This window comes from Nelumbo nucifera, chromosome 8 (genome assembly GCF_055504915.1).
Source record: "Nelumbo nucifera cultivar China Antique chromosome 8, China Antique-T2T, whole genome shotgun sequence".
NCBI classification, from domain to species: Eukaryota; Viridiplantae; Streptophyta; class Magnoliopsida; order Proteales; family Nelumbonaceae; genus Nelumbo; species Nelumbo nucifera.
Window position 1 is genome coordinate 39922419 of NC_142656.1, and position 14571 is coordinate 39936989.

Sequence of the window (14571 nt, forward strand, 5' to 3'; positions counted from 1 at the left end):
CCATTAAGCTTATGTGCTCACTTAACCTTTCGAACTGCTGCCCAATTGGGCTTCCTTGTATGGCGTGGGACCTAAGCATTGATCTACACATCAGCCACATGGGTTCGGCCCAGCCTTTGTTACAAGGCTTGGCCGAATACACTGTTATGGACAGTGCACCCCCTGAAACCCATCAAATGGGCTTTATGGGCCCAACACTTACCCTAAGTGGTCCCTGGGCTAAGCCACCTTGTAACACCCAGGGACTGGGGGCAGATGCAAGATTAGCCCATTAGGCATTATCCTCAATGGTGTTACACTTAACCTCTCAGCCCATAATGATCATACACTGCCAGACAAGAGAGGAGCTCTCCCTCGGTTGCAAGGAACAGTGTTGCACTCTCTACTTATATGGATCCCGGGAATTAAAACCTTCTTGCAAACATTTTAGAAACCATAATATATATACTTTTATATCTCATATAAAATATATTTTGCAAAAGAAATCTCAACGGTTGAAATCGACTGCCGACAGTCTTGGTTTCCATCAGTGAGAGTGCATCCCCGATCATTACAAAGGGGCTGATCCTGTCACTATGATCACTCGCTCAGATTAATTCTCAGATTATCCCAACATACCTAGGTTTTGACCCCCGCTAAGGATCTCACTGATTGGTACATCAAAGAGAGCCCAATCTGACACCCAGCTTTTACCCCAGAGGGAGGATGTACTAGAGTCCAGACTCCATTGGTCTCCATTGAGTCAATCTCTGCTCTCATGGCCTCACCCATTTCTGGGAATCTATGTCCAACATAGCTTCCGCGTAAGTCATGGGCTAATTTTGCATCTGCCCACAGTCCCTGGGTGTTACAAGGTGGCTTGGCCCAAGGACCACTTAGGTTAAGTGTTGAGCCCATAGAGCCCATATGATGGGTTTCAGGGGGTGCACTGTCCATAACAGTGTATTCGGCCAGGCCTTGTAACAAAGGCTGGGCTGAACTCATGTGGCTGATGTGTAGATCAATGCTTGAGTCCCACACCATAGAAGGAAGCCCAACTGGGCAGCAGTTAGTAAAGCTAGGTTAGCACATAACATTAATGGGCCTAAAGCCCATTTCGAACAAGGCTGATTTAATTAGTTAAATATGGGGCAGATTCTGGGAATGAATTAGCAGATAGGATATGGTCTTAACCCTATCCACTCAGGGAGTCTAGATCTGAATGTGATTCAGATTTGGAAACTTCCTAATGAGATTAGGAGAAGGCTGATCTAATCTGCAGATAAGATAAGGGTTTATCTTTATCACCTAAAGGGATGTCTGATCCAAATCATATTTGGATCAGCAACTCCTAATGGGATTAGGATGATCCTTTTAAGGTTATACGTGATACAGAGAGGGAAATACCTGATACGGAGAATTAGTATCCCCCAACGAACGTGTTCACGCCTAGAAAAGTCACCGAAGACTGCTCCCACTGAAGATGGTGTAGTGTAGGACGGAGCAGAATCAGCAACGTTCTTCGCAAGAATTGAAATCAAGAACGCTTGTTGATGACTCACACGTGAGTGGAGACGAACTGCTAATGGCGGCGATGGCAGGAAGGAGGCGACAGGGAGAAATTGGCACAGTCTCACTATATGCTAATTTCTCTTTTCTGTGTTGTATCTGTATCTCAGATGAGTGTATTTTGAGGCTGCTGCCCCCTCTTCCTTTTATAACCCTAAAGGGATTAGATCCTAATCCTATTAGGAGATGTTGATCCTCTTAAGTGATAAGGTAGAGTCCTTATCTATTCTGCAGATCATGATCAGCCCTCCTAATTTGATTAGGAGTTTTCCTTATCCTTCCAAGCTAATCTGGACTCTTACTGAGTGGATAGGGACTTTCCCTTATCATTTAGGGCTGGTCCATATCTCAGATTCACCCTATTCAAGCTAATCTTATTAGCCCAGCTCGTATTGGGCTTTTGGCCCATTAAGTGTATGTGCTCATTAAGCCTTCGAAATTGCTACCCAGTTGGGCTTTCTCTGTATGGTGTGGGACCCAAACGTTGATCTACACATCAGCCACAAGGGTTTGGCCCAGCCTTTGTTACAAGGCCTAGCCGAAATCACTGGAAAGCCCAGTGAACCCCTTGAGCCCATCATATGGACTCTATGGGCCCAACACTTACACTAAGTGGTCATTGGGCCAAGCCACCATGTAACATCCAAGGATTGTGGGCAGATGCAAGATTAGCCCTTCTGGTTTATGAAGGGATGAGATATCCATCGTATGGACGCCCGAATCTTGTGGAATAGAATGGGCGAATTTCAAAAAATTTTTTCTCCATCCTACTGGAAATCGTATACCCTATTTTAGAAAAATCATATTTTTCAAGGATCAATCTTGAACCAAGAACCGAACCAGATCTGAACAGAAGCAGTAGGAGAGGCATATACTTGATACAGAGCATAGTTCTAAGATGGCGCAGTGCAGGATGGTGTAGAATCAGCAGTGTTCTTCACAAGAACCAAATCCTTCGCAAGAATCAGCTGGATGGCATGTGAGCACTAGTTCTAATCAGCCCTTTCTCAAAGGACTGATATGAAGATCTAATCTTGATCACTCTTATTGACAAGAGGAGATCGAACTAGAAGATGTGGCGGCGGCAAGAAGGAGGTGGCAAGAAATAATTTGCGCAAAGGTGCTGAATTCTTTCTTCTATGATTTCAGCTCTGAAGAGGATGTGAATATGTGTGTCTTCTAAAGGCTGCCGCCCCCTCCTCCTTTTATAAGCTTAAAGGGATCAACTCCTAATCCCATTAGGAGTTGCTGATCCAAATTATATTTGGATCAGAATTCCCCTTAGGTGATAAAGGTAAATCCTTATCTTATCTGCAGATTAGATCAGCCATCTCCTAATCCTATTAGGAGGTTTCTAGATCTGAAGCACATTCAGATCTGGACTCTCTGAGTGGATAGGGTTAAGACCAAATCCTAATTGCTAACTATCTGTTGGACAGTTTTGTATGCCCTTACCTTTCACCAAGTAACTATATGTTGGACAGTTTTGTATGCCCTTAGCTTCAATCAGAATGATGTATTTTATGAGTTTATTCTAAATGAATAAAAGTGCATATTTGATTCATGTTCCCTTGGTATGTTTATGTGTAATACCCTTAAACTGGACACTTAATGAGACTCGTGTTAGTTTAGAATGTTCACAGCCAGTGTATCGGTCTGGGGAGACCTATCCTGATAAGGTTGACACTGTTGTGCCACCAAGTCGGTTGGGGTGGCCTGTCTCAGTTGCCAGGGTGAGACCCTAGGCACCTATAGTGTAGGATTAATTGAATCTTTGAACTAGACCAGATTTCCAGTATTGCCCTGGACCTTGGAGATTAATGTGCAAAATTGGAATGTTACACCCGATCCTTAGACTCGATTATGATACTGCACTAGGTGTCGGATTGGGCTGTCTTTGATGTACCAATCAATGAGATCCTTAGCGGGGGTCAAAACCTGGGTATGTTGGGACAGTCTGAGAATTCATCTGAGTGGGTGATCATAGTGACAGGATCAGCCCCTTTGTCGGACAAAGGTAATGATCGGGGATGCACTCTCTCTGATGGAAACCAAGACTGCCGGCAGCCGATTTCAATCGTTGAGATATGTTTTTGACGTCCCTATCATCATATGAAACAATCCAACAGATCCAGCAGCAAATCGGTTGGCCCATTTTTTGGTGCTTCCCCTCATCACTTGAAGGACCCATCTTCATGCTAATGACGGAAGGCCTTTAGAGATTTCATCATATGGATCTCCCTATCACATGCACTCATATTTTAGGAGGGAACAAGTTACGCTCTAGTTTTAGGTCAAACTTGAGTGGCTCCCACTAGTTTTCATAAAACCAGATTTCTGGTGGCCCAATTCGGCTAGAATTTTCGTACGTGTCCTTTTCAGGGGTGTGGGGCCCACCATGAAGGGAAGGTCATCCAATGACCATAAGTATACCATGGCAATGAAGTGCATTCAGTCATGGTGTGCGCAAGAGTCACTATCGTATCTGCATGGGCTAAGTGCTTATGGTCCATGAACGCAACACATCACACATCCTTACATCGCATGCAGGAAGAATTGGTCCAATCAATTAAAATCCATAATATTAACATTTAATATCATCTAGGTATATGGGCTCAATATCAGTTAGCAGTTTGGCCCATATAGCTTTCATGCAAATGGTGGGCTTTTGCAGTTTTAACAATTTAAAACTGGGACTTACAGGTTGGGTCGAATTAATACTTGCAATTAAACATCAATCCGTGACCCAAAAATGGGAGAAATCAGGACTAAAATCAGCCCCCATCGAACCCTAGATTTGGTCCAACTGATAAAGAAAAACACAAATCAGTCAAGTAGGGCTGTTCGCACACTCCATCCTGCAAAACAGAGGTTAGTTCACAGTTTGCAGTTTCACAAACTGCAAATCGCAGATAACGATTTTCATGTCTTCGAAATCTCCTTCCAGCGCCGCCAACTTCGATCCAAAAATAATACAAAAATAGAAAAACCTAATTTTTTATTAATTATTACATCAGATCGAATCCTATACATCCAGTCTAAAAAAAAAAATAGTTATAGACCAAATGTAAAGAACAAACAAGAATCTGCAAATCACAGATATCCACGTGCCAAGAATCTCGATCTCCATTGTATGAACAACCCATAAATCAAGAAAATTATAGAGAACCATTCCATATAAAATTCAGATTTATATAAAATTTAATTCCAGATCATTCACCCATTTTATGGGAACAATTTCCCAAAAAAAAAATCTGTGCAAATAGGGTAGAACGCCTTCTACCCATTTGTGCAGGTTCAGATCTGAACAATTTTGGTTCAAGATTTGAACCATGGCTCTAATACCACTAAAGGAATGGAAAGATCCTTCGTATGGACGCCTGGATAATGCGGAATATAATGGGCGAATTTCAAAAATTTTTTCTTTCCTACACTGGGAATCACATTCCATATTTTAGAAAACTAATTTTCAAGGATCAATCTTGAATCAAGAACCGAACCAGATCTGAGCAAAACAATAAGAGAGGGAAATACCTGATACGGAGAATTACTATCCCCCAACGAAGGTGTTCATGCCCAGAAAATTCACCAAAGACTACTCTAACTGAAGATGGCGCAGTGTAGGACGGAGTAGAATCAACAACGTTTTTCACAATAATTGGATCCTTCGCAAGAACCCACTGGACGTTAGGTGAGCACAACTTCTTTTCAATTCTTTCACAAAGAACTGAAATCAAGAACGCTTCTTGATGACTCCCACGTGAGTGGAGATGAACTGCTAATGGCAGCGGCGGCAGGGAGAAATTGGCACAGTCTCACTGTATGCTGATTTGTCTCTTCTGTGTTGTATTTGTATCTCAGATGATTGTATTTTGAGGCTGCCGCCCCCTCCTTTTATAACCCTAAAGGGATCAGATCCTAATCTTATTAGGAGAAGTTGATCCCCTTAAGTGATAAGGTAGAGTCCTTATTTAATCTGCAGATCTTGATCAACCCTCCTAATTTGATTAGGAGTTTCCAGTTTTGAATCATATTCAAATCTGGACTCTTACTTAGTGGATAGGGACTTTCCCTTATCCTTTAGGGCTGGTCCATATCTCAGATTCGCCCTATTCAAGCTAATTTAATTAGCCCAGCTCGTATTGGGCTTTTGGCTGATTAAGTGTATGTGCTCATTTAAGCCTTCCAAATTGCTGCCCAGTTGGGCTTTCTCTGTATGGCGTGGGACCCAAACGTTGATCTACACATAAGCCACAAGGGTTCGGCCCAACCTTTGTCACAAGGCCTAGCCGAATTCACTGGAAAGCCCAGTGAACCCCTTGAGCCCATCATATGGACTCTATGGGCCCAACACTTACACTAAGTGGTCCTTGGGCCAAGTCACCTTGTAACACCCAATGACTATGAGCAGATGCAAGATTAGCCCATCAGGTTTAACCCTCAAAGGCCTTACACTTAACTTCTCAGCCCATAATGATCAAACACTGCCCGACAAGGGAGGATCTCTCTCCTGACTGCAAGGTACAGTGCTGCACTCTCCTCTTACATGGACCCCGGGGATTAAAACCTTTTGCAAACAATTTTGGAAACCTATAATATATATTATATAAATATATTTTGCAAAACAAAATTTCCACGATTGAAATCAACTGCCGTCAGTTTTGATTTCCATCAAAGAGAGTGCATTTCCCCGACCATTTCCTTTGTCCGACAAAGGGGCTGATCCTGTCACTATGATCATGAACCACCCAGTGCGGGTCTCACTGATTGGCATATCAAAGATAGCTCAATCCGCCACCCAGTGCGGTACCATAATCAAGTCTAGGGGTCAGGTGTAACATTCCAGTTTTGCCCACTAATCGCCATGGTCCAGGGCAATACAAGAATTCTGGTCCGGTTGAAGGTCTCAAGTTGATCCTACACTGCATGTACCTCGGGTCTCACCCTAGTGGCAGAGATAGGCCACCCCAACCGACTTGGCGGTACATCAGTGTCAGCCTTATCAGGATAGGTCTCCCCAGACCGACCCACTGGCTGTGAACGTTTTAAACCAACACAAGTTTCATAAGTGTTTGATTTTAAGGGTATTATACAAAAACACACCACATAACATGAATCAAATATGCACTTTATTCATTTACAATAAATGTCATAAGTACATCAAACTGATTGGAGCTAAGGGTATACAAAATTGTCTAACATTTATGTACAAAACTTAAGTAGAAATTTGATTTATGTTTCTAAACTGTGTGCTGATGGATATACTGTCGATTTTAGTAATATGATTACTATTAAAAGGAACAATAAATTCATCGAATGCGGGGAACTGGAGAACGGTCTCTATGTTCTACATCCTTCTCTAGAAACTAACTTAACCGAAACTACGTTGGTCGAAATCCCCAAGAAAAGGACTCGTGATATAGTTAGTCCCATGTGCCTGTGGCATTACCGACTTGGCCATATCGGTATTGACCGAATCACAAGGCTGGTAAAGGATGGTCCTTTAGATTTTCTAACTGTAGAAGATCTTCCCACTTGTGAGCCTTGCCTCCGAGGTAAGATGACAAAACGACCATTTAACGGTAAGCCTGAAAGATGTATTGGCACGCTTAACCTTATACATACTGATGTATATGGTCCCCTGAGTGTTAGGTGAAGGGAAAAGAGATCCATTGTATGGATACCCGAATCTTGCGGAATAGAATGGGCGAATTTCAAAAAAATTTCTCTCCTACCAACTGGGAATCTTATTCCCTATTTTAGAAAAATCATATTTTTCAAGGATCAATCTTGAACCAAGAACCGAACCAGATCTGAACAAAAATAGTAGGAGAGGGATATACATGATACAGAGAAATAATATCTCATAATTAAGGTATTCATGCCCAAGGAAAGAACCAAAGACTGCTCCCACTGTAAATGGCACAGTGTAGGATGGAGCAGAATTAGCAGAGTTCTTCAAAAGTACCAGATCCATCGCAAGAATCAACTGGACGACACATGAACACTGCTTCCAATCAGCCCTTTCACAATGGACGGTTATCAAGATCCAATCTTGATCAGTCCCACAGAGAATAGGAGATCGAACTGGCAGATATGGCGGCGGCAGGAAGGAGGCGACAAGAAAGAATTTTCGCATAGGTGCTGAATTCTTTCTTCTATGACTTCAATTCTGAAGACAATGTGAATATGGATATCTTCTAAAGGCTGCCACCCCCTCCTCCTTTTATAAGCTTAAAGGGATAAGATCCTAATCCCATTAGGAGTTGTTGATCCCAATCATATTTGGATCAGAATTCCCTTTAAGTGATAAGGGTAAACCCTTATCTTATCTGCAGATTAGATCGACCTTCTCCTAATCTCATTGGGAGGTTTCCAGATCTGAATAACATTTAGATCTGTACTCTCTGAGTGGAAAGGGTTAAGACCCTATCCTATCTGCTAATCCAATCCCAGAATTCGCCCCTTATTTAACTTATCAAATCAGCCCAGTTCAAAATGGGCTTTAGGCCCAATAAAGTTATGTGCTCACTTAGCCTTCCTAACTGCTGCCCAGTTGGGTTTCCTTGTATGTCCTGGGACACAAACATTGATCTACACATCAGCCACATGGGTTCAGCCAAGCCTTTGTTACAAGGCCTGGCCGAATACAGTCTTATGGGCAGTGCACCCCTGAAACCCATCACATGGCTTCTATGGGCCCAACACTTACCCTAAGTGGTCCCTGGGCCAAGCCACCTTGTAACACCCAGGGACTGTGGGCAGATGCAAGATAAGCCCATCGCGTATCACCCTCAATGGTCTTACACTTAACCTCTCAGCCCATAATGATCAAACACTGCCCGACCAGAGAGGACCTCTCCCTCGGTTACAAGGAACAGTGTTGCACTCTCTTCTTATATGGATCCCGGGAATTAAAACCTTTTGCAAATATTTTGGAAACCATAATATATATACTTTTATATCTCATATAAAATATATTTTGCAAAACAAATCTCAACGATTGAAATATTTGAGCCCCAAAGCTTATCTAATCTGCAGATAAGATTGAGAAGAGTTCTAATCCAAATACAGATTTGGATAAGGGCAACTCCTGATATGATTAGGAGGTTTTCTTAGTCTTTAAGCAACTGGAGGAAACCCTATTCGAATTACAAGAATTCGAACCCTAGGGATTTGACAGAACACTCTGTAGTTTTGAGATAGGATCTCAGAAACCCTAGAGAAGAAAAAGCAGTTTGCCATGTTCTTCTCTAGCCTTCTCCTTCAGTAGCCACCACCATCTACTGCAGTTCGATTTCTCTATGAGAGAAAAGATCAAGAAAGAGTTCTTGATATCAGTCTTTGCTGAAAGGCTGATTCATTTCGGTGCTCGTTGTTTCCAAAGGATTCTTGTGAAGGACTCAGTGTGTAGGACGCACTTTGCTGGTTCTTCTTTGGGCGTGAACACCAACTTTGGGAGATATTATTTCTCTGGATTAGGTATAATCACTCCCTTCTCTTTTGGTTCACATCTGGTTCGGTTCTGGTTCAAGTAGGATCATCGAATCTTGATTCTAAAATTAGGGAATGTGATTCCCATTTAGAAGGTAGGTAGGAAATTTTTGAAATTCGCCCACCCATTCCGCAATAGTTTTGGCATCCATACGATGGATTCTACCATCCCTTTCAGTGGTATCACAGCCACAGGTTCGAATATTGAACCAGGAAATTAGATCTGAACCTGCGCAATTCAGTAGAGGTTGTTCTATCCGGATATTGCGCAGTTTGTTGTTTTATTTCAAGAAACTGTTTCTTGTTGAGGGCGATTGATCTAAAATTAATTTTGTTTAAATCTGAAATTTATTTAGAATTGTTCCTTTATTTATTTTTGATTTAATGAATTGTTCATACCTGGAGATCGAAGTGCAGATTTGGCACAGATTGTCTGCGCATTCTCTTTTTGTAATTTCTATTTAATTCAGTCTGTAAAATAATTTTTTTTTTATTTTTATTTTTCTAGACTGAATGTATAGGATTCAATCAAGGATGTAATTAATGAATAGAAATAGGATTTCTGTTTTATTTTATTTTCTTGATTGAAGAAGACGGCGGCGCTGGATATTTGCAGATGGAGGGATCGCATTATGCGTTTTGCAGTTTATGAAACTTTAACCCTAGTGACTAACCTCTGCTTTGCAGGTGGTGCGAACAGTCCATGTCTAATTTATGATTGTCTAAATTCAGAAATATTAATTTTAGATCTTTCCTGAATTAATTCTTGAATTGAAAATCAGTTTCGGACCATCTCGGACCAGATTGGACCGAATCTAGGGTTCGAAATGGTACTGTTTTCAGTCCAGTTTTCTCACACTTTCAGGCCCAAATCTGATGTTCAATTGCAGGGATAAATTCGACCCAACCTGTAAAGTGTAGTTTTAAAGAGTAAAAACTGCAAAAGCCCAGTTTTGTGAGAAAAGTTATATGGGCCGAAATGCTAACTGCTATTCAGCCCATATACCTAGATGATATTAATTGTTAATATTGTGTTTTTGTTGTTAAGCAATTTTGTATGCCCTTAGCTCCAATCAGTTTGATGTACTTATGACATTTATTGTAAATGAATAAAGTACATATTTTATTCATGTTCCTGTGGTGTGTTTTTGTGTAAAACCCTTAAACTGGACACTTATGAGACTCGTGTTAGTTTAGAACGTTCACAGCCAGTGGGTCGGTCTGGGGAGACCTATCCTGACAAGGCTGACACATCAATGTGAGTAGAGAGTGCAGCATTGTTCCTTGCAGCCGAGGGAGAGGTCCTCTCTTGTCGGGCAGTGCTTGATCATTATGGGCTGAGAGGTTAAGTGTAAGGTCATTTGGGATGATACCTGATGGGCTAATCTTGCACCTGCCCATAGTCCCTGGGTTTTTATAAGATGGTTTGGCCCAGGGACCACTTAGTGTAAGTGTTGGGCCCATAGGGTCCATGTGATGGGCTCAAGGGGTTCAATAGGTCCTCCAGTGAATTCGGCCAGGCCTTGTAACAGAGGTTGGGCCGAATCCATGTGGCTGGTGTGTAGATCAATGCTTGGGTCCCACGCTATACAAAGAAGCCCAACTGGGTAGTAGTTTGGAAGACATTTGAGCACTTGATTCTTGTTGGGCCTAAAGCTCATTTCGAACAGGGCTGATTTGATCAGTCATTATTAGGGGGCGGATCTGAGATTAGGATGAGCCCAAAAGCTTATCTAATCTACAGATAAGATTAAGAAGAGTTCTAATCCAAATACAGATTTGGATAAGGGCAACTCCTCATATGAAGTTTTTCTTAATCATTAGGCAATTGGAGGAAACCCTTTTCGATTTTACAAGAATTCGAACCCAATGGAACACATAACACACCTTGCAGTTTTGAGATAGGATCTCAGAAACCCTAGAGAAAAAAAGTAGTTCGCCACCTTCTTCTCTATTTTCCTCCTGTTGTAGCGGCCACCATCTATTGCTGTTCGATTTCTCTGTAAGAGAAAGATCAAGAAATGTTCTTGATATCAGTCTTTGCTGAAAGGTTGATCCAGTTCGGTGCTCATTGCTTCTAAAGGATTCTTGTGAAGGATTCAGTGTGTAGGACACTCTGCTGGTTCTGTTCCACAGTTGCTGTGCCATCTTCAGCAGGAACAGATCTTGGTGTCTTCTTTGGGCGTGAACACCAACTTTGGGAGATATTATTTCTCTGGATCAGGTATAATCATTCCCTTATCTTTTGGCTCAGATCTGGTTTGGTTCTGGTTCAAGTAGAATCCTTGAATCTTGATTCTAAAACAGGGAATGCGATTCCCAGTTGGAAGGTAGGTAGAGAATTTTTGAAATTTGCCCACCCATTCCGCAACCTTTTTGGCGTCCATACGATGGATTCTACCATCCCTTTCAGGCACAATGGCATTAAACATCTTAGGTAGAGGGGGGTCGGGTTTTACCTCATGTGATACTTGTTCATCCTCTTCTTTCTACTCTTTATCCTCTTTCTTTGGTGAAGTAGGTTGTGACTGTAATTCCTTCCCACTTCTTAGCACCACTGCACTCGCATTCTCCTTGGGATTGACTATCGTCTGTGATGGTAGCTTTCCAGAGTTCTACGCCTCCAACTTGCTAATAGAAGTAGCAAGTTGACTAATTTGGTTCCCTAAGTCTGAATGCTGGCCCTTGTTTCCTATTGGAATTGCTGAGTGTTAGTCGCAAGAGCCTTAACGATCCCATCTAAAGACATACCTGAACTTGAGGGTTGAATTTGAGCTTGGGTAGGTGCTAGAATTGGGTGCTGTCTGTTGAAAGCTTGGGGCTGGAATCTCTGTGGCCCTCCTTGATTTTCGTAGCTCAAATTGGGATGATCCCTCCACCCAGGATTGTAATAGTTAGAATAGGGATCATACTTGCATTGAGGTTGGCCCGGAAATCCTCCTACGACACTAACTTGCTGCATCGAACCTTCTTGTAATGGTGAGCACATATCCGTAGGATGCCCAGGAATCGAGCATATGCCACAAACCCTTGCCGTTTGTATTTGCCTTACAACCATTTGACGAACCAAAGCTGTTAGATTAGATATTTGACTTTCCAAATTAGAATGGCTTACCTCATTAACACGTCTGATAGCACCATCTGTTTTTGCTCCAAATTGTTGGGAATTTTCGGCCATGTTGAAATCAATTCCCTTGCCGCTTCGGGTGTTTTATTGACCAAGGCTCCTCCACTAGCTGCACCTACCATACTTCTATCCATAGGTTGGAGTCCTTCATAGAAGTATTGGATTAATAGTTGTTCAGGTTTTTGGTGGTGTGGGCAGCTAGCACAGAGTTGTTTAAACCTTTCCCAATACTTGTATAGTGTCTCACCACTAAACTGCCGAACCCAACAAATCTCCTTCCTAATATTTGCAGCTCGTGATGCAGGGAAATATTTATCTAAAAACATCCTATTCATCTTATCCTATGTACGTATTGAACCAGGAAGAAGAATATATAACTAGTCCTTTGCTTTATCTTGTAAAGTAAAAGGAAAAGCTAAGTTTTACCTGATCCTCAGTCATACCCCGTGGTTTCATGCTTGAACAGACGACATGGAACTCTTTATGATGCTTATGAGGGTCCTCACTTGAAAATCCATGAAAAACAGGAAGCAATTGAATCAAACCCGATTTAAGTTCAAAAGCTACCTCGAGAGTGGGATAGATTATGCATAAAGGCTGCTGATTCATGATTGGTGCAGCTAACTCTCTTAGCGTTCTTTCTCTATCAGCCATCCTTTTTCCTCTTCAAAAATGGGTCGATCACAAGTTGTCAATAATTAATTCTAATCACACCTTACAACAAAATTGTTGTAACAGTGATACCAGGTCGAATCCCACAAAGAGCCAGTAATTAATTTCTCAGCCGAATGTGCAATTTAAAGAGTGGGAAATTTGAATAATTAAAATTCTAAAATAACAATTAAAGCAAAATAGCAAATAACAATCAAGGAAAATTCAGTCTTACCGAATTCTGATCCAAGGGTTCAGATTGAGTCAATTGGTCATCAATCCTAAGTAAAATTCAGCAATCTTGCAATTCAAATTTTTAACCTTGGGATTTGTTAGAATAGCCATAATAAACCTCGTGTTTTCCTGAATTAGTTGACCAAACCCAGCATTCGGTCAATTAATGATAGCAAGAATCTTTGTGAAAACAGTTAAACCAAAATAACAATAATTGAGATAGTTGTAATTATCGAATCTTGTTCCATTGATTCCCCTTAGGTTAAAATATACCCATACATTGGTCAAAGGCTGTCACGAACAATTGGCCCATGTAGGATAATAACCTAATTGCTACTTGTACCACTATTCGTGACAATTACGGATCATTGAACTATGGATAGCAGTAGGAAGATCAACATTAATTAATTTGTCAGGCTAATTAACATTAACATCCATAAGAACATGCACAAGAATCAATGAATACTTGAATTAAAAGCAAGAATTTAAATTAAACACAGAACCTCACGATGACAATTGAATCGAAAATCCCCCTTGAATCAGAAAAAAAAAGCTTAGCCGCTCATGGTTGTTGACTCCCTCTTGCTCTGCTTCCTAGATGGATGGACTGATCTTTTGTTTTGATTGAGTGCTTCAGTGATTGAGTGATGCTTAAAGCTGGTCCGCCCCCCCTTTATATAGCTTTAGGAGGAGGGGTTCTCTCCAACTCCTCTTAGGAGATTATCCTCAAAAATAGAAAGTCCTAATCAGTTTTGATCTAATCATATCCTATATCTTATCTAGTAATCTCTCCACGGCTTTCCTGCGAATTGGGCTTCAGTTGTGAACTGGGCTTTACTACGAATTTTTTCCGACTTCGGGCCCAATTTTGACCTCGATTCAGATCGAATCTGTCAAAACCCAAAACACGAGAGTTGTGGAGTTCTCCCTTATCTTTCCTGTGCATCTTGAATCATCCCAATCGGAGTTGGGAGTTGAGAGTTATGCCCCGATTACTGAACGGTGCTGAAACTGTGCAAAATCATCCGATTAGTCTTTTTTTCCTCCATTTGCCTTCTTGTTTGCCCTGAATCGAAATACAAGAGTAATGAGTCCAATTAAGTGCTAATTTAATGTAGAAGAATGAACATTTGGGGATAAAAATATGATACTTTTTATTCCCATCACCTTAGCTTCAATCAGTTTTGATGTACTTTTGATATTTAGTGTAAATAAATAAAGTACATGTTTGATTCATGTTGTGTGGTATATTTCTGTGTATGACCCTTAAACTGGACACTTAATGAGACTCATGTTTGTTTAGAACATTCACAGCCATTGGATAAGTTTGGGGAGATTTATCCTGTCAAGGCTGACACTGGTGTGCTGCCAAGTGTTGGGGTGGCTTGTCTCAGCCGCCAGGGTGAGACCCAAGGCTCATGCAGTGTAGGATTACTGGAATCCTTGAACCGGACCAGATTTCCAGTATTGCCCTGGACCTTGGAGATTGATGGGCGAAACTAGAAAGTTACACCTGA